The 20111-nt window shown below is 42.9% G+C and overlaps 1 protein-coding gene and 1 non-coding gene across 2 annotated transcripts in view; both read left to right on the top strand.

Annotated features, from left to right (window-relative positions):
• Nucleotides 1–20111, top strand: part of LOC122807215 (tubulin polyglutamylase TTLL13-like) — a 2572017-nt gene that overhangs the window by 1230409 nt on the left and 1321497 nt on the right. The gene's annotated exons all lie outside the window — the stretch shown is intronic.
• TRNAF-GAA lies at nt 9188–9260 on the top strand. The gene has a single exon. It is a non-coding gene; the product is annotated as a tRNA-Phe (tRNA).

Below are 20111 nucleotides of genomic sequence, written 5' to 3'. Positions count from 1 at the left end.
AGACAATGTGTGTCCCGGGCTTTGTTCACAGCTTCCAGGAAGGAGAGTAGGGCGGTCCTAGTACTGTGTCTTGGTCTGAAACCATGTTGTGTTGGAGTTAGTATGTTATTGTCTAAGAGGTATGGTAGGAGTTGTAGGTGAATACACTTTTCTAAAAGTTTAGAGATAGGAGATAGAATAGCAATGGGATGGAAATTAGCAATATTGTTATTGATGCCTCCTTTGTGCAATGGAACAACAAAAGCCTTTTTCCAGATTTGGGGTACCGAGCTTTCTTGAATGGAACGGTTGATTAAAATGCTAATGGGGTAGGCAATGGCTTCAGCAGCTATACTGAGAAAGTAAGAAGGAATGTTATCAGGGGCATTAGAGCATGGTTTTAGTTTCTGCAGTAGTTTTTTTATGGTGGATGTGGGTATAGGTTTTAGTGAGAATGGTGGGCGGAGGTCGGGAGAATTTGAGAATGTTGATGGTGGAGTGGAGATAGGGGAATGAGCAGTGGTGAGGGGTGAAAAGTTGGTAGGAGAGGATTGGGGTGTAGTGGGGGTATGGTGGGGTTTGAAGATGAAAAGGATGAGGTTAGTTTGGAGATAGAATCAATGAAGAAAGTGTTGAATTGAGTGGCCAAGTCTATGTCAGGAGTGTTAGGGTCTGGGCTCGGGTTATCTGGTTTGTTGGGATTGAGGAGGGTAGATATGCATTTCCAAAATTTTTGAGAGTTTATTTTGTTGTTGTTTTGGATTATGGAGAAGTAATTTTGTCTATCGGAGATGATAAGTTTTTTTACTTTGTTTCTGAGTGTTTTGTATTCATTATGGGCTAGGGGAGTCCTATGTTTCTGATATGATGACCATGCCTTATCTCTAAGGTGCATAGTTACTAGTGTGTTTTTTGTTAGCCAAGGGAAAGTTTTTTTTTTTATTAGTTTTGTTTTTATGGGGGCTTGTTGCTCTAAGAGTTTTAGAAAAGTTGAGTTAAAGTGGGCGACAGCCTGTTCCAGGGGTAGAGTTTTTAGGGTGTACCAGTTGATTGCTTTTAGAGAGTTGGAAAAGGTAGTGGGGTTAAAGTTTTTTTGGCAGCGAGTAGTAATAAAATTGTGAGTAAGATGTAGGGGTGAAGTTAGTCGGTGTGAATGTGGGCAAGTGGTCACTAAGGGAATCAGGCAGGGTGCCACTATGTGAGAAGTAATGAGGGTGGGAAACTAATATCCAGTCTAGGATACTATCACTGGTGAGGTTTTTTGAGGGCCGAGTTATGGAGTTGATCAGTTGAGAAAGGTTGTAAAGATTAATGTTAAGTGGATTTGTGGGAGACTGTATTGCAGACCAATTAATATTCATGTCACCCATAAGTATAGTTTCATTGTTAATGTTATTGGAAAGCCAGGAGAGGATATCTTCTAGTGTAGAAATATTGTTGCCTGGGGGATGTAGACGGAGGCTATGCATATGTGTTTGTGTTTATTTACTTGAAGCAGAGCCAGGAGTAGTTCTGCATTATTGAATTGGGGAGTTGGTTTGTTTTAAGGGGTAACTGTTAAGGAGGATAGGTATAGAAGGGCTACTCCACCTCCTTTTTTTATTTGTTCTATCTTTTCTGATTATAGAGTAGTTGGGTGGAATTATTTCTGAATCTTTTATATGAGGTTTTAACCAAGTTTCAGAGATGGACAAAATGTCTGGTTTGTTATATGTAAGCCAGGCATGTAGATTAGGGATTTTGTTAACTATACTTTGGGCGTTTAAGGAGGTGAGTAGTATGGATTTATCCATTGGTGGGGATGAGGATGGGCCTGGGTTGGGGTGTATGTCTCCTAATAATAGAATAGAAGTCAGATATAGCATTAGGTTGGGGAGGTACTTTGTTTGCTTAGAGACAGGGTTGAGTTTAGCTAGATTTAAGGTAGTTGTTGTAGGGTTCGGATAGTTGTGAGGAGTAATAAGTTTATAAGAGAAGAAAAGATGGTGTTTTATGGGATATAAGCATGGAGAGATTGGGAAGTGTGAATGTAAGACAGGTAGGTTAAGATGGTTAGTAGTATGAAAGGATGGAGTGTGGTTATAGTTAGTTGGCAGGGTCAGGTAGTAGATATAGGATATGTTGAGGAACAGTACTAGATGAGTACAGAAGGATATGGCTTTTGAGAGCATAGTGGGATAGGATATTGAGGGAAGGTATGCTGTGGGTGGCTAGTTTACTAGGTATGTGAGTTATACATTTTGGGAGGAGACAGAGAGGGGAGGTATGGAAGAGTATTGGTGAAAAGAGGGGAGGAGTAAGAAGTGGGTGTGGAAGGGAGGAGGTTACTAGTTGGTTGGGGTGGGGTGATGGGTGTGGCTAAAGGGTGTAAATGTAGAGGTGCTGGGGGCGGGTGAGATTGGGGGCAGGGTAGGGGAGCGGAGTGAGCCCGCAGGGCGAACGGAGCGGGTAGACCCAAGGGAAGGCTAAGGGTGAACAAGAACCAATCTGTGGAGCACTAGTAGCTGAAGGTAAGTCCAGGGGACAGGGATTAGGTGGGATGGGGTGGGCCTAGATTTGAGAGAGGGGAGTAGAATAAAGTTTATTATAGATCAAAGCAGATATCCAAATAAATAAGTAATTAAGAGATGGTGAAAATAAAGAAGTCATGAAACAGGAATTATGAGGAGAGGGTGCCACCTAGTGGACAAATACTATAGTACACCTGTGGCTCCACAAGGACAGATCCCTAGAGTGGGAGGATAAGGGGGAGTCTTTTGTAGACCGCTGCAATTGTTCTTGTGGGGAGGGGGAGTATCAGAATAGACCAGAAAAGTGGTGGACAGCAGTAGTATGATGAAAAGGGCCCTGATTTCACAGATATGCAAGTCCACAGAAACAATAAGAAAAGTCAGTAGTTACTCTGACTTACTTGTTTTGCATACTTGTCTTACTGAAATAAAATAAGCCAATTTTACCAAGGAGTTATGTGGAAATTAGTAAGACAAGAATTTATAAGAGAAAAGGTTTAGTAGAACTAGAGAAACAGCAGAGCATACAAATAGTACAGCATCTAAAGACTAATTGCAGTTAGAAGTACAAAATGGGGAGGGCAGCTAATGTTCTGAAACAATAAGAAAATCAGTAGGTACTTTGGACTTACTTGTTTTGCATACCTTTCTTTTGAAATAAACACAACAGCAGGGCTATTTATTAATATAATAATATATACCAACAAAAAATGGGGAAAGTTCTTGACAGTGAGGTGTACTCTGAAGTATCACGGAATTAATTAAATATTGCTTATATGAGAATATGTTCCTCATTGGAAGAACTGTTTACTGAGGCCAGGTTAGATGTAGGCTCTTTCAATTTTCTGAATATGCCAGCTCCTAAGATCCCTATTCTATTTGGTATTCCGAAAATTCATAAGTCTGTTTCTGATCCACCCATGAGGCCGTTAGTCAATGCGAGAAACAGCATGACTTATGCATGTGCAAAGTACGTGGACCAGATTTTGAAAAAAAATATGTAGGGAAACAGGAACAAATTTGCAAAGACTCACGGTCCTTTCTGGTCAATATAAAATACCTCCAGTTTAATGTCAACTTGAATTTTTTAACGATTGACGTTAAGGACCTGTACTCATCAATCCCTCATATGGAAGGTATTGAGTGGGTAAGCCTATTGATGCACAGTTTAGGGGCACCTGGGTTTGAAATAGGACTAGTGGAGGAATTGTTGGACATTATTTTGTCCAACAATTTTATCACCGTTGATAATAAATACTATATACAAAAGATAGGTGTGGCAATGGGCTCCCTGTGTGGAGCCAGTTTTGCCAACCTGATGATGGCATAATGGGAAAGAGAGTTCCTAAGAAAGGTTCCTCACTTTGCAAGGCAGATACATTTTTATACATGATTTCTGGATGACATTTTTATGTTAATTGAAGGGGACGAAAATAATGCCATCCAGTTAGTGTCATATTTGAACAATACAACAAGTTTTTTGAAGTTTACTTACACTTTCAGTACGGACAGAATAGCTTACCCAGACATTGATTTAAAGAAGGATTTGAAATACAACTCTAATACAGCTAGAATATTCAGAAAGGACACATTCTAATGCATTCTTGCATTTTAGTAGCTGTCACCCTCTGCCCCAGAAACGATCAGTGGTGAAGGGGAAGCTTGTGAGGGCAGCTCGTATGGTCTCAAATGAGGAAGACTTTTTAATAGAATGTGAGAAACTTAGAAAAATGTTCTCTAAGAGAGGATACCCTGAATGACCGGTAAAGGACCTAACTGTGGAAGTGGTAAACAAAAGACAGAGGGGGTTTTACCGACTCATTTTGGGGGTGGAGGACATGCTCCAATCAATTTCACCAGAAAGGCATGGTAATGCAAGAGGCCCAGTAGGCCCGTCTGACTTTATTATTTCATACAGCTTGGACGGGTATTCTATAATTAACATCATAAGTAAGAATTGGGACCTAATTCAGTCTAATAGTGTTTTATCTGGTAAACTGCAAGGGCCACCTAAAACAGTTTTTAGAAAAGGAAAAAACCTAAAGAACCTGTTGGAAGGAAATAAGGGAAAAGTACTCTTTGTTAATACTAAAGGAATGTGTAAATGCCAGATGTGCCCTTATTGTCCCTATATTGATACAGGTCAGAACTTTTCTATCCGTGGGCAGGAGTACAGTACTAAATGCAAATTCAACTGTAACTCCAAGGCTGTGGTTTACCTAGTTTCATGTAAATCATGTCCTGCGTTCTATATCGGTAAAACCGACAGGAAACTTAGGGAAAGGGTGTACAAACACCTTTATGGTATTAGGAAGTGTAAACTAGAAAATGCCTTAGCCAGACATGTAGGTGAATACCCAAACCACTCATTTTGTTTTCGAGCAATAGACAGTGTTATAGAAGATGCTTTACTCTTGGAAAAATTAGAATTGTCCTGGCAACTAGGAACCTGTGCCTGTCATGCCTCTGATTTGAATGAAATGTATTCAATAGCTTGTATATTGAAATTGAAGAGTCTTTCAAGATAATTTATTCATGAAGTCACAAATTTAAACATGCATTCTAGAGGGTACATAGGAAATTTTGTAGCATTCCTTTCCCTCCCCTTCTTTTTTTCCCCTTCCCCCTCACTTTCTCCCCCCTGCTTTTTCCCTTGCCTTTCCTCAGCCCTCTTATTCATTCATTATTCATCATTTCTGAATGCACAATATCAGGTAATTTAGGACTAGCGCTGTTTGTTTTATAAACTTTAGGAAATATACTTCAGACAGCTGTGTTAAATAAGACTTGTTAGATTCTTAAATTTATCCAAATACTGCATGCTTCAAGCAAATAGTTGTAACAATTTTGGTAGAGGTGATTTATGTATTAATGTCTTGATTTATTTATGTATTAAGGTATAAGTAATACTTAGTAGAAGTGAAACATTTTAAGTATGCATTCTTAACTATGTATTTTAAACAAGTATTTATTCTAAACATAAATTCATAACTTTTTAACTATGCTTTTCAACTATGAATTTTAAACAAGTATTTAATTTAAACATAAATATAAATTCATAACACATGACAAACTTATAAAGTTGATTTAATTATTGTACGATGTAAGTGCATGTATTTCAGCAAGATCTTACATATTTTTAATGTAAGCAACACACACAGCACATTATTTAGGAGCTTCATTTATTGAAATCTCAGTAACAGTGAAGCACTAACTTAATTGATGTATCATTTATCAATTACTAATCAAGCAGCACAGTTTACTTGTATAATTAATTGAAGGGAAGTTGATGTGATGTAAATGTATGTTGTCTGAAGAAGTTTCGCTATAAGCAAGACGAAAAGTGCTTAACAGAAATAAAGTGTAGTAGGTTTTTACAACTGGATTGTGCTTTTTATTTTAAAATAAAAAATAAATAAATAAAAAGCACAATCCAGTTGTAAAAACGAACCCGCGGTGGTGGTGCTGTGGTAGCGTTGTCGCCTCACAGTAAGACGCTGTCCGGTTTGATTCTCAGCTAGAGCGTCTTCTGCGTGGAGACATGCATGAAGGGGTGTACCTTCGTTGAAGGTTGTGTGTCAGGCTTGGCAAGCCAGTACATAAAAATCAACTGCCAATCATTAGCGGACCGGAGTTCCGCTGTGGCGACCCCTAACCGGGAAAAGCCAAAAGACACAAACAGATTGTGCTTTTTATTTTACAACAGTGGAACATTTTATAGCTGGAATACTTGGTTTCCCTTTGGATTACTTCTGGATTGTGCCTGGTTTGTAAATGAATGCTTGGTTTTCCTTTGGATTACTTCTGGACTGTGCCTGGTTTGTGAAGGGGTCTGTCCATTTTGAAGATTCGCATGTCTTTACTTGTTGCCGTTTTTTCTAAGTTTGTTCTTAGCAGCTGAGCTAATAATTTGCAGAAAGTAGATCGACAAGCTCTAATCAACAACTCCAAGAAGAATGTAGTTTTAAGTATATCTTTCAAAATCCTTGTTTATGTGTGCTTGCTTCTATTATGTTCAGGAAAAAAATGCTTTTTGGGTCTACTTCGGTCCCCTTTCTTTTGCACAGTAAAAGTTCTATCTGTCTTTAGTTTGGCAATAGTTTCTTCCCTCTTCCCCGTTTTTTCTAAGTTTGTTCTTAGCAGCTGAGCTAATAATTTGCAGAAAGTAGATCGACAAGCTCTAATCAACAACTCCAAGAAGAATGTAGTTTTAAGCATATCTTTCAAAATCCTTGTTTATGTGTGCTTGCTTCTATTATGTTCAGGAAAAAAATGCTTTTTGGGTCTACTTCGGTCCCCTTTCTTTTGCACAATAAAAGTTCTATCTGTCTTTAGTTTGGCAATAGTTTCTTCCCTCTCTGAAGCAAGCTTTTAGATTTGTCTAAGTTAATCACATGGTTTCTTCAGACAGCATTTTCTTTTCTGTGGTGAACTTACTTTCTTGACTCTTTGGCAGGGACCCTTTCCCCACTAAAACTCTTATTCTATTTCTCAGACTACACACAGTAGTTACACTGAGTGGGGGTGGCATAATGGTTAAGGTTTTTAACACACAGATACAAAATACAAGCTTTGATCCTGACCTCTAGTTATTGACCAGGCTTGTAGTAGTCTGCAGATTGATAACTTAGTGTTTGCCTATGAACCTATGAACTAAAAACTTTCATTGTCTCACATTAAACACACATAGCAGGCTGCTAGGAATGGCTGTCTCATAGGAAGATCTCCTAATTTTATTTACAGTGAGGACACTTGTCTCCCATTGAATTCTCTGTCAAAACCCAGAGCTCAAAATATCTAACCGACCCCATTCTAATCTCATTTAACTTGTGTACATGGGTGTGTCATCCATATACTTTCCAGCTAGCCTTATAGTATTAACCCATTCAACAGTATTCTGTCCAACTAACTTTTCAGGATCAACCCTTTCAGCTCCCAGTAGAGCTGCTTCCAATTTAATTGCCACCCCAACTCACATGCAGGAGGCTGAGATGAGTGATGGGATCAGCCAAAGCCTCACAACCAAAATCGGCTGATCCATTGCAGTGGACTGTCTATCATGACCCCTTTTCCTAACTTGAACCCAGCTCTTAGACTACAAGTTATTTTTATCAAAGACCTTCCTCCATGTACTTCTTCAAGTTAAATGCACTGACTGGTTCCATCAGTTCTCCAGTCCAATACATCAGTTATGTTTGAGCTGTGGGAAGGCCATCCATTGGAACGTTTAGACCTATTATAAACCCATCTACCCCTTGTAAACAACTTATTTTCATGTGGAAGGGAATGTAGTTATGCCAAGGTTCACTATAATGCCCTATCAGCACAGAATCACCACTGTTCTGATGGCATCTCTGTGAGCCTACAAATCTAGACTGCTTTGGACCTTTGTAACCTTTAGGTAAGGAGGCTGAGTCACTCAGGAACACTTATTTCATGTCCTTGTGGGTCCTAGCCCACTTTGTCTTTTGAAAATATACAGCATTCTTTTTTTCATGTAAGCTCTGCTTACTCTTTGCTTCGCTTTCCCCTTCTTTTCGCACATTACAGATTAAATCTGTATCAGTGGCATTTGTTATTGTTTAGTCATTAGACAAATTCAATTCTTTTTGACCTAAAGGACTGCATCACACCAGACCATGTAATTCTTCACAAATAGTATTACATATACCACTCTTAACAAGTAGCAAGCGTGAAATGATTTTATTTGTCAGTAATGTCACATACATTACTTTGCATAGAATCAGTGTGGAAACAATTTTTAGCTAAATGTCCAGGCAAGCAACAAATATAGCATTTTAATCCATGAAGTCTATAAATATTTGTACACATTCTTTTGTAGAGTCTTTATTCAAATGTTCCACAGTTTTATCCCAAAACAGAAAATTACCATTCCTTCTTGGAGTATTTTTTCTGGTACCTCAGATAATGGCTTTACTGTTATCAGATGTCCTTCATTCATTATATGTTTCTTCTGAAACACTGTAGATTGGATCTTGGTAGCTTTATTGTTGGGATATGTCTTCAAATCCTGCTGGACATCTGTATGGACTCCCTCAAATTCAAGAAGTTTAGGTTTGGCCTTGCCTTGGTAAACAGAAGTCCTTCTTTTTCTGCATGGATTATAGCGGTCTGTTCATGTTATGTTTATATATTCACTTGTGTGTAACTCATTTTCTTTCTGTCTCCTATTTCTTTAGGCTGGTTCACACTACCATTATTTTTTTTGTGGCCTTGTCATAGGCCTGGTGCAGATAATAATGCTACTTAACTTTCTCCTCCTTTTCAGTTCCTTTCTGTTTCACCAGTTTGGTTAAATCTTTCTCCTTATTAAAAGTGTTATTTTCCTGAACCAGATAACAACTCCTTTCCATTAAGTTTGCTCTCACTTTCTTGATTCCTCTGCCATAGTTCTTTTATTTGTAAGTTTATCGGTTGTTCTTTTTGGTTACAGAGATATTTCTTGGCAGCCTGAAGTGAAGCTTCAGAACTTATGAATGAACACATCAGTAAGTTTCTGCTTATAGCTGTATCAGCATACCAGGCTTTTGTTTGTTCATTACCTTATTCTGGACTTCTCTGATCTTATGGCATAGCCACATTGTCACTCTTTGAGTCTGAACAAGCCTTTCTTATAATGACTCCTCATGAGCACTATATTAATTACTTAATCTTTCTTTGAATGCAGCATATTTTTTGCCGAAATAGCTCAGTTGAGAGAGGGTTAGACTGAAGATCTAAAGGTCCCTGGTTCACTCCCGGGTTTTGGCATGGAACGGGTTGCGAGGTTGGTATAATGGTTAAGATGTTTACCTAGCAGACACAAGGTGCAGGGTTTGACTCTTACATGCAGTAATTGGTTAGGTTTAAAATTGCTCACAAGGGTAGTTAGCCTAGTACTAATCTATGAACCTGCCTTAACTTGAGACTAGCATGAGCAAAGATCTCTTTGATGAATTTATAAAAGTAAGGATGTTAAGTTGTCAATCTCGCCTTCATTCTTGCTTGATGGTTCGGAGCCGATCCTCGGCTCCGACTCGGCACTTTGCTAAGCTCGAGAGTCACTTTTACCAGCTCGAGGCAGCCCCATATCCCATGATGCAAGGCGGTAAGTAACCAGATCTCGTTTGCTGCTTCGCTGATGAGGTCCTCCTTTTACCAGCTCCTGGTAAGTGTTTTATATTAAACTGCTTTTAGCCCCTTTTCACTTTTAAACTTAATATCTGACATTTTTAGTTTATATTAAGCCCCTTTTTGACTAAAATTATCCTTCCTCCTTAATTTTTTTAGTCAGGCCTTCCTTCCCTCCCTTCCCCCCCCCTGTCAGGGTGTGTGTGTGTGTGAGGTTTTACTGTTTCAACTATAATTTAGTTGTTTGTTTGGGACTGTGTGGTTCTGAGTTTGTCCACTATGTCCAAAGAGCAGAGGGTCTCAGGCTTTAAGAAGTGTGACTCGTGCTGTCAGAAGATGTCTCTGACAGACGGTCACACTTCTTGTTTATATTGCCTGGGACCTCTCCACCTGCAGGACTCCTGTGCGATTTGTCATTCCTTTAGCCAGAGAGTCCTGCAGGAGAGGAGAAATAAGTTGATTTTAAGGGGTCTCCTTAAACCGGAGGGCTCTCCGGCTAAATAGGCTCCGAGCAAGACTTCAAAGTCTTCCAAGGCCCAGGCTTCTGTGTCCAAGCCTGTGGCCTTGGTTCCGACTCCTTCAGAGTCGAGATCGGCTCCGGCTGGAGCCGATCCTGTTTTGCAAAAACCTTCGGCACCGATGGCTATCGGTGCCGATACTGTTAGGTCACATCGGTGTCGGCTCCGACTGGCTCCGACCACCATGTGGCTCAGGCTTCGGTGTCGGCGCCATTACTGTTATGTCTGTATCGGCTCCGGCTGGAGCCGATGCATCGAGACTTTCTTTCGGAGCCGAAAAGTTCTCGGCTCTGTCTGCATCTATGGTTTCTTCGGCTCCGATGGTTCCTTCGAGGAAGAGGTCCAGGTCCCCTTCCTTGGAACCGATACTCTCGGCTCCGGCCTCACCTCTCCTCTCGGAATGGAGCCATCGGAGCCGATCATCTAGGTCATCCAGGCTTTCAGACCATGATTTAGAGAGGGTGGTCAGTAGATTATTGAAATCACAGGCACTGGCCCAGATGCTGCATAGTCCGTCTCAACAAACGACTATTAGTCCACACCCTCTTGAAGTTCCTCCTTCGACTCTACCTCAGAGTTTGGAGCTGGAGTCTTCGGGGATAGTTTCTGCTATGGCTGAGGGGCGGATACCCCCCCCTTCTGCACCCTCGGCATCTACTCTTATCTCCTCTTCGAGACCTTCCTTAGAGGGATTCGGTGGTCGGGCTTCCCTGGTCTCCTCCGAGGGGGTGAGTGGCATCGGACCCTTGTCCGACCCCACTCTTCCCCTTGGAGCCTCGGCTTTGTTGAGCTCGGCTCCGACATCTTCCTCGGAGCCTTCCTTTTCGGTGGGCCCTGGAGTTCCGGTTTCTTCGGAACGGGTTCTCTCGGACCTCCCTGGGAGGGGGGCCTTCGAGGTGATGAAGAGTGTGCTGGCCACTGGGCTCAGCCAGCAGTCTATTCCCTTAGCTCCTCCCTCTACAGTGCCTGTCGATATCTCTGCCATCTCTCTTGCTCCCAGACCCAGAGATCCTCCGCCTCAGGTTTCCCCACTGGGTATAACCCCCTCTTCCGAGGATTCTCCTGATCAGTCAGGAGATCCTCCGTGCAAGAGGACTTGTAAGAGGAAACACCTAGACTCCCCTGAGTCTATCACTTCAGATACCGACTTAGATGAGTCGGAGGGATCCCAAGATCCCCCTCTGAGGATGTCTCCTTTTCAGACATCCTAGAACTCCTAAAACAGAGGGGAAACTGGCCCCCCACAAATCCTTCTGAGGATGAGTCGGTATACCTAGAGGCGTTTGGATCTCGGCCCTCCACCTCCTGGGTGTCTCCGCCTTTCGACCCCCTTATGGAGGTTATTGCTCGAAAGGCTTGGGCTGCTCCTGACTCTGTAGAGCCAGTTCCTAGGAGGCCGTCTAAATTTATTACTGCCCCTTCGGAAAAGCAATTCCTTACGAAAGGTGTCCCTGTTGATGCCATGGTGGTGGCGGCTGCCACTAAGAAGGAACTTGCAGATCCTTCCGTACTCGTCCATCCTCCTAATAAGGATTCTAGGACCATGGATAGGTATGGTAAGCGGATGTTCTCTTCAGCGACCTTTGCTATGCGCTCGCTGAACTACTTATGTCACTTCACCAGACTCCAAAGGGACATCCTTAAGGAACTAGGTGAAGTAGTACAGGATCCTACAGCTGCAGGGGCTCGAGAGAAAATTGTTTCTCAGCTAGGAATCCTTAATTCTATAACTAACTCCTCCATGCGACTGATATCATATGCAGCAGATGGAGCGAGTAGAGCCGCAGGTACAGGGGTGGCTCTTAGACGTCAATCCTGGATGCGGCTCTGTAATTTTGCAGATCCCTTCAAGGCGTCCTTCACAAACTCTCCCTTTGATGGGTCAGCTTTGTTTGGCCCTCAAGTGAAGGATACATTGACCAGGTGTGAACAGGACGGCAAGACTCTTTCTGCCGAGGGTCCATTTTCCACCCTTCTAGACCTTACCCTAAAGGACAGAAGGGTGGAAAGATGTGGTTCCACAAATCCCAAGGAGTCACGCCGGATACACGTGGTCAGTTTACCCCTAGAGGCAGAGGGGGTAATAATAACAGATGCCGCTCTAGAGGCAGAGGGGGTCCACAGAACCAGGGAAGCAGAGAGCCTCTCTGACAAGCCCTTTCAGCATCCCTGAGATGTTGCCCGACTGTCCATCCTTGGAGGCAGTCGGGGGAAGACTATCGCTGTACCCAGAAGCCTGGCGTTCCCTCACTCAAGACAGATGGGTACAGTCGATTATATCCGAGGGTTACAAAATTCCTTTCGAGGAAAGTCCCTTCTCTCACACAAATTCCCTTCCAGATGTACCACCCGGTCTAAGGGAAGTTGCAGAGTTAGAAGTATTAAAACTTCTACAAAAAAGAGCCATTCAGCCAGTTACAACAGACCATTCAGAGCCCGGAATCTACTCAAGATTCTTTTTGGTCCCCAAAAAGACGGGAGACTGGAGACCAATATTGGATCTCAGCAGACTCAACAAGTCTGTGAGAAAGACAAGATTTTGAATGGTCACACTTCAGTTAATTTTGCCCTTCCTAGGGAAGGACAACTGGATGTGCTCAATAGATCTTCAGGACGCATACTATTACATAAAAATTCACAGACGCTCCAGAAGATTTCTCCGCTTTCGGCTGGGGTCCAGTCATTTTCAATTCAGAGCCCTGCCCTTTGGTCTCACTACAGCCCCCAGAGTGTTCACCAAATGTATGGCAGTGGTCACGGCTCACCTGAGACGTCAAGGATTCCAGGTGTTTCTGTATCTCGACGACTGGCTCCTTTCAGCCACCACCAGGCATCAACTTCTTCAAGCCAGGGATTACACACTAAATCTCTGCACTCAATTGGGAATTTCGATCAACTATGAAAAATCCTCCTTATTGCCCTGCCAGTCTATTACCTTCATAGGCGCAAACTTAAACACTGTTCGGATGTCAGCAACCCTCACAGACCAAAGAATTTCAGATATACAAAGTCACGTGAGGATCATCCTAGCCAGCAAAAAAGTACAAGCCAGAATGGTTCTGAAGGTGTTGGGCCTCATGGCTGCGGCCATTACCCTTCTTCCCCTGGCCCGCTTTTACATGCGCCTGCTTCAGTGGATGTTGTTCACTCAGTGGTCTTACCAACAACTTCCAATGCGTCACCAAATCCTAGTGACACAAATTTGCAGGAATCATCTTTCATGGTGGATTACTTCTCCCCAAATTCACCAAGGCAGACCCTTTGTATCCCCGGCCCCAGTAGCCACTGTCACTACGGACGCCTCCCTGATCGGGTGGGGGGGTCATTATCAGGGCAGGATGGTTCATGGGACGTGGCAACCGTTCGAATACCACCTGCACATAAATGTCCTAGAGATGAGATCGGTGCTTTTAACGTTGCAAGCCCTCAATGACTTTCTTCCCTTGGGAACAATTGCAGTTCACACAGACAACATGTCTGTAGTATGGTATATCAACAAACAGGGCGGAACCAAGTCCTACCCCTTGTGTCAAGAAGCTCTCAGACTTTGGCAATGGGCGATCTCCTCTCATCGGTTTCTGGTAGCAACGCATATCCCTGGGAAAACCAACATTCTAGAGGACAGATTGAGCAGAGCTATTCTCATGCCTCACAAGTGGTCTCTCAAACAATCTATAGTGGAAGAGATTTTTCTAGAATGGGGCCGCCCTTGTTGCGATCTTTTTGCTACTCCCCAAAACAGCAAATGCCCAGACTTCTTTTCTCTCTTCCCGCTGCCAGGCCATCCCCCAAAGACGCTCTAACCCAGGATTGGCCCCAGGGACTTCTTTATGCCTTTCCTCCCTTTCCACTGATTCCACAAGTTCTCCAGAAAGTCACCGTTTTGAGAGCCAAAATGATTCTCATTGCTCCCTATTGGCCTCGACAAATTTGGTTTCCATTCCTCCATCGTCACCTTTTGGTGCAGCCGTGGCATCTGGACCCAGTACCAGACCTTCTGATTCATCAATCGGGTCAGCTGCACCGGTCTATCCCTTCTCTCAACCTCACAGCATGGTTACTCCACTTCCTTCCTTAGCCAGGCTTCCTATGATCTCTAATCCTGTTAGGGACATCATAGTAGCTTCCCTAAAATCTTCTACTAGAAGGATTTATACCAGCAAATGGAAACGCTTTTCATGTTGGGCAAAAGCTAATAATATTGATCCCTTTACTGCTCCAGTCCAAGCAGTTTTGGATTTTTTAGCGGAAATCTTTCACGCGGGCTCTTCTTCTTCCACGGTCAAAGTTCAGTTGGCTGCTATCTCGAACTTTCATGTCGGGTTCGCAGATCACAACATTATGTCCCACAGGCTTTGTAGAGCCTTCTTAAAAGGAATTTTTCTCCTGAAACCTCCAGTCAGGAGTCCTCCTCCTCAATGGGACCTAAATTTAGTGCTGACATCCTTGATTCTTCCTCCCTTCGAGCCAGCTGTTTCATGTTCCCTGAAATTTCTTTCATGGAAAACTCTTTTCCTGGTTGCTATTACGTCGGCTAGGAGAGTGTCTGAACTTCATGCTCTCTCTGTTCGTCCCCCTTATTTGGTCTTCCACAAAGACAGAGTATCCTTGAGAACTAATCCAACCTTTTTGCCTAAGGTCGCCTCAAAGAGTAATTTGAATCAGTCTATTGACCTTCCTGTATTTTTCCCAAATTACTCAAACAGATCGGAACAAAAATTACATTATCTTGATGTTCACCGCCAACTCAGATATTATTTGGACAGGACAAAACAATTCAGGAAATCCGATCAGCTCTTTATTTCTTATGCTGATAACAAAAAAGGCCTTCCCATCTCAAAAGTGACCTTATCTAGATGGCTTTCTTCTGTCATCTCTGAAATCTATCAGCTCAGGGGAAAACAGCTGTGCTCGAAACCTAAAGCGCATTCAACCAGAAGCTTAGCCACTTCCACAGCCTTTCAGGCTAGACTTCCATTAGACACTATTTGTGCAGCAGCCACTTGGGCCACTCCTCATACCTTTGTTTCTCATTACAAATTGGATTTGGCCTCCAGGGACAGAGCCAGTTTTGGCTCTACAGTTCTCAAGAGTCTGTTCCATTGAGCCACCCAGGATAGAGGTGCTAGGGACGGTCCCATCAAGCAAGAATGAAGGCGAGATTGACAACTTAACATTGAGAAGTTATGTACCTACCATAACGTTCCATGTTAGTTGTCTTCTCTCACCTTCTTTCTTGCGACCCTCCCTCCTTCCCCCTGGCCTGGACAGACCTTTTCTCCCTACATGGAAGAATGCTTCTTAAGACCATACAGTTCTGGTCTTCCTAACCCATCCTTCAGGCTTTTTCTCTGCCTTCTTTCTTCCTTTTGGGAAGTTTTTTTTTTTTTGCTAGGTGTTATTGCCTATAGACAACAAACGAGATCTGGGTACTTACCGCCTTGCATCATGGGATATGGGGCTGCCTCGAGCTGGTAAAAGTGACTCTCGAGCTTAGCAAAGTGCCGAGTCGGAGCCGAGGATCGGCTCCGAACCATCAAGCAAGAAAGAAGGCGAGAGAAGACAACTAACATGGAACGTTATGGTAGGTACATAACTTCTCATTTTCTGTATTAGAGAAAATGTAGCTTGGTGTTCTAACCACTTTCCTGGCCTTCAACATTCAAGCCGTAGTGCCTTCCATGGAAGGTTGGGCACCAGGCTGGCAACTCAACACTGTAAAACTCTACTGCCAATCATGAGCGGACAGGTGATCCACTGTGGAGACCCCTAACCTGGAAAAGCCAAAAGAAGAAGAAGATCATTCAAGCCGTAGTGACAACATTTGTTTCTTCATGTCATGGAGATAAAAAGAAACTTCTTGATTTGGCTTATCTTGGGAAGGAATACATCCATCTTGCTCCCACTTAAACATGCCTTCTGTGTTAGATTTTGTTGTGTGATATCTCTTTAGATGTCCTTCTATATCACTGTTGCAGTATTCTTTACTAAAGAGATCTCCTGCCCAGGGCAGTCAGTTGTTCAGCCAGTATACCAAAGCCTTTTGATTTTGAATGTACTGTATGTCACACATATGCTTCCTGTGCAAGACACAGGGCATAAAAGTGACATACAGATGCAGTTACCCAGAACGTCTTTGCCCCCAGTCTGATTGCCACTATTGCTCATTGGCCAAAACACCTTTTTGCTGTTCTGAACACCTAGCCGGCACGTAATTGCCTGTTGGGGTGTTTTTTTTTTTTTGGTCTTGTATTTTATTTTGCTTATCTAGAGTTCATGTCACCCAAGAAGGGAAGATGTCAGTGTGACAGTCAGATTCCCCATAAGAATGATCATGAACAGTGTCTCTTTTGTTTGGGTGTTTCCCATAACCATACCTCTTGCAGTATCTGTAAGGCTTTTGCACCTAAGACGCTCAGAACCCATTTGTCTTTCCATCCCAGAGTAACATGTCTGAATCCATTAACTCTGAAATACCACTAGGTAAGAAGAAGGCCAAGAAGTCTCAGATGGATTCTTTAGCTGACCAACCTCCTCTGGACACCCCTCTAGAAGCAGTTAATAGCTCTCTAGGCTGTTTGGCATCTACATCAGATTCCTCTGCCTTGATCCTGTCAAAGGCTGGCATGGATCCTTCTTTTTGCACATCCTTTGAGGCATTGCAGGCATCTAATCCAAATGTCGAGGGGGAACTGTGGTTGATTATCATATAGGGTCCTGGAGGAATTCTGCAGATTCTGGTCATGAAGGAGATTCTGGCTACTCTTATTGAATCTTGCCAAGGGTTGGAACATCCGGTATTTGTTAGGGCTAACATCCCTGCTAAGAAAAGACAAAATACTAAGCATGTTTCAGTCCTTCCTAAGGATCCTCCAAGGGAATGCCAAGAGTTTACTTAGGTTCATAGGTATGTACTAGGCTAATGGCCCTGGAGCCTATAAAAGCCTAGCCCAAGATGATTCCCTGGTATCATGCCACCCAAAGTTAGTTCCCAGTGCCCCTGTCAGGCAAGGCCACTGAAGTGATCTCCGGGGTGAACTTCCTATTGCCCACCCACTCATCAAGATTTCTTTAAAGAGGGCCAGTGAAGTGCTCTGCTTGATGTGAATGGGAAGTTTGTTCCAGAGTATGGGAAGTCTCTAGGTTAGGAACCTGTCCCTCCAACATGTTCTGTTTATTGTGGTAATGAGATTTAGGTCCCTGGAGCGTGTGGCCTGGAGGGATTGAGATTTCTTTAGGTGTAGCATATCTAGCAGCTCTGGGACAGACATGGCTTTGTAGGTCAAGCAGAGATCGCCTCTAAGTAGGCGATAAGAGACAGAGTATAGCTGGAGTTTTCTGAGTCTGTCCATATAGGGCATGTGTCTAAGGCCTAAGATCCTCTTAGTGAGGTATTTTTGTGAACTTTCCAGTTGTTGTAGGTGTCTAGTGAGGTACATACCAAATGGGGGGGTTGTATTCTAGGGTTTACTTTATTTACACTAAAGCGTAAAACCATGAATACATATGGATCGAACCATATGCATCGAAAGTGCAAGCCATTGAAAACTGTAAACGGAAATCTCTGTAGGTGGAAATTTCTGTTTACTTCAATGTAGTGCGATCTCAGAGTTGGTATATTTAAGTACCGGGGGGGGGGGTGCAGAGGGGCATGCCCCCCTGCCTACATCTTTTTTTTTTTTTGTCTGTGTATTTTTTTTCTTTATTAACTTTCGAATGTTTAAGAGTTCGATGCATATGCATCGATCTTTATGCATTCGAACTTTTGAACATTTGAGTTAATAAAGTAGACCCGTATTCTATAATAGGTCTAATGAGGGATGAGTAGAGAGGGATTATGACCTCTTTCTTCCTGGATGAGAAATCTTTTGTAATGAGATGTGCCACATAGAAGGACTTTCTGACTACAGTGGCTATATGGTTATCAAAGGAGAGGTTGCTGTCAACCTGTGTCCCCAGATCTCTTATCACACCTTCGGTGTTTAGTGGACTACCGCCTATGTGGTAGTTCATGGGCACTGAATTTTTCCCAAAGGGAATGACAATGCACTTTTTGGCATTGAACTTAAGGCCATGGTTCTGGCACCAGTTATTGGTGTCAGTGAGGCCTTTTAGTAGAATGTCTACATCAGCTGGAGAATCAGTAATGGCTCCCAGTTTGCAGTCATCTATGAACTTGGTCAGCCAGAGTCCCTTTGTGTTGGCTCGAACTTCAGAGAAGTAGATGCCAAATAGGAGAGGACCTAGGACCGATCCCTGTGGGACACCACTTTAACTGGTCGGTAGTCAGATTTGGAGTCCGCTACTTTCATAGTGTGGGTTCTATCAGTGAGCCAGTTGGCAACCCATCTTATGACATAGGGGTTTATGCCTAGTTTAGTGAGTCTTTCTATTATTCCTGAGTGAGGAATGGTGTCGAAGGCCTTGGCAGATCTAGGTAGGCTGTGTGAACTACCTTGCCCTCATCCACAGCTCTGGTGACAGACTCGAAGAAGTCTATCAGGTTGAGCAGGCATGATCTACCTTTCACAAATCCAGACTGCGTGGGGTCCAGATTTTGGAGATTCCCTATGTCTTTATTTACAAGGTCCATGATGATGCGCTCCATAGCCTTATGTATCAGACTCGTCAGACTAATGGTGCTGTAGTTCCTAGGGTCTGTAGGCGCTCCCCCTTTGTGGAGTAGGATGACCGTAGCAGTGCGCCATTCAGTAGGAACAAAGTCTGAAATGAGACTATGATTGAACAGGGTACTCAGGTGTGGTGCCAGTTCACTTTGTAATTCATGTAGAACACAGCCAGGGATATTATCAGGTCCCATGAAAGCTGTATTCTTGGCTTTGGACAGTGTGTTTTTTACCTGTGTAGCTGTGATAATAGGGACTTGGCATTCCTCAAGTTTTGTGATAGGCCCTTTAGGGGTGAAAGGGGGTAAGGTTTGCACTGAACCTGTCGGCCAATATGTTGGTAATATCATTTAGTTCTGTATATGTATTGCCATTGTGCTGTAACTCAGAGCAGATCTGAGTATTACTGTGTAGATTCTTGACATAGCTATAGAATGCCTTGTGGTTGTCTTTAGAATCTGTAGCAATTTTGTTAGGGCTTGTTTTCTGCTTTGATGGCCCTAAAGCCTTCTCAAGGAGTTGTGGTGCCTTCTCCTCCATGGACCTCTACCCCTTCTAAATGGCATAGGGAACTGGATTCCTCAGATGAGGATTCAGAGTCTAATGACAGGTCCTTGTCCTATTCTTCACAGATAACTTCACATTTAACTCTTATGGTTCTGATGAGGAAGAGTCTATTAACCCAAAGTATTCTTTTGAGGAATTGTCCTTTGGAGACACAATTGATAGGATGAGGGAATACTTTAAATGAAATTCTTCTCAAGTGTCTGATATTCAGGGGAAATATTATGAGTTGCTTCATATGGATAATCCTAAGCCATCTGCAGTTCCTTCTCTGTTGGCTGCCTTGTTAGACACTTTCATTGCTGCTTCCAAGTCTCCTGATTCTCAGCCTCCAGCTCCTAAGAAACCTAACAGGGTCTGTAAGGTCCCTGAGGATTGTCAGTTTTTATTTGTGTCCTTCTGCTGATCCTGCTTTTGTGTCATTCTCTTCTGACAAACCTTCCGAGCTTTTGCCCTCTTCCAGACTTTTGCTTTCTGATATGGATAGTAGGGCAATGGAGAGGACTGATAAAGTGGTTTACACTGCTTCTACTTTGGGCCTTTAGAGCTTTTAATTACCATACCCACAAGACCAGGTATACTCTGGCCATGATTTCTCAGGCTTGTCAGGTTATTTCTGACATTACTGATTCGGAAGGCAAAGCTTCTGCCTTCTCTACTTAAACTTCTACTTCTCAGGTGGCTCGCCACTCTTTCAAGTGTAGCTATGATGCTGCTGATGTCTCCTCCAGGGCTGCGGCTTTTGAGTCTGCCATGAGGTGTTATTCTTGGCTTTGTCTCCA

This window comes from Protopterus annectens, chromosome 7.part0, assembly GCF_019279795.1.
Source record: "Protopterus annectens isolate FY-2018-M chromosome 7.part0, PAN1.0, whole genome shotgun sequence".
Classification (NCBI taxonomy): Eukaryota; Metazoa; Chordata; order Ceratodontiformes; family Protopteridae; genus Protopterus; species Protopterus annectens.
Note: the sequence above shows the minus strand (reverse complement) of the source record. Positions and strands in the feature narration are given on the sequence as shown.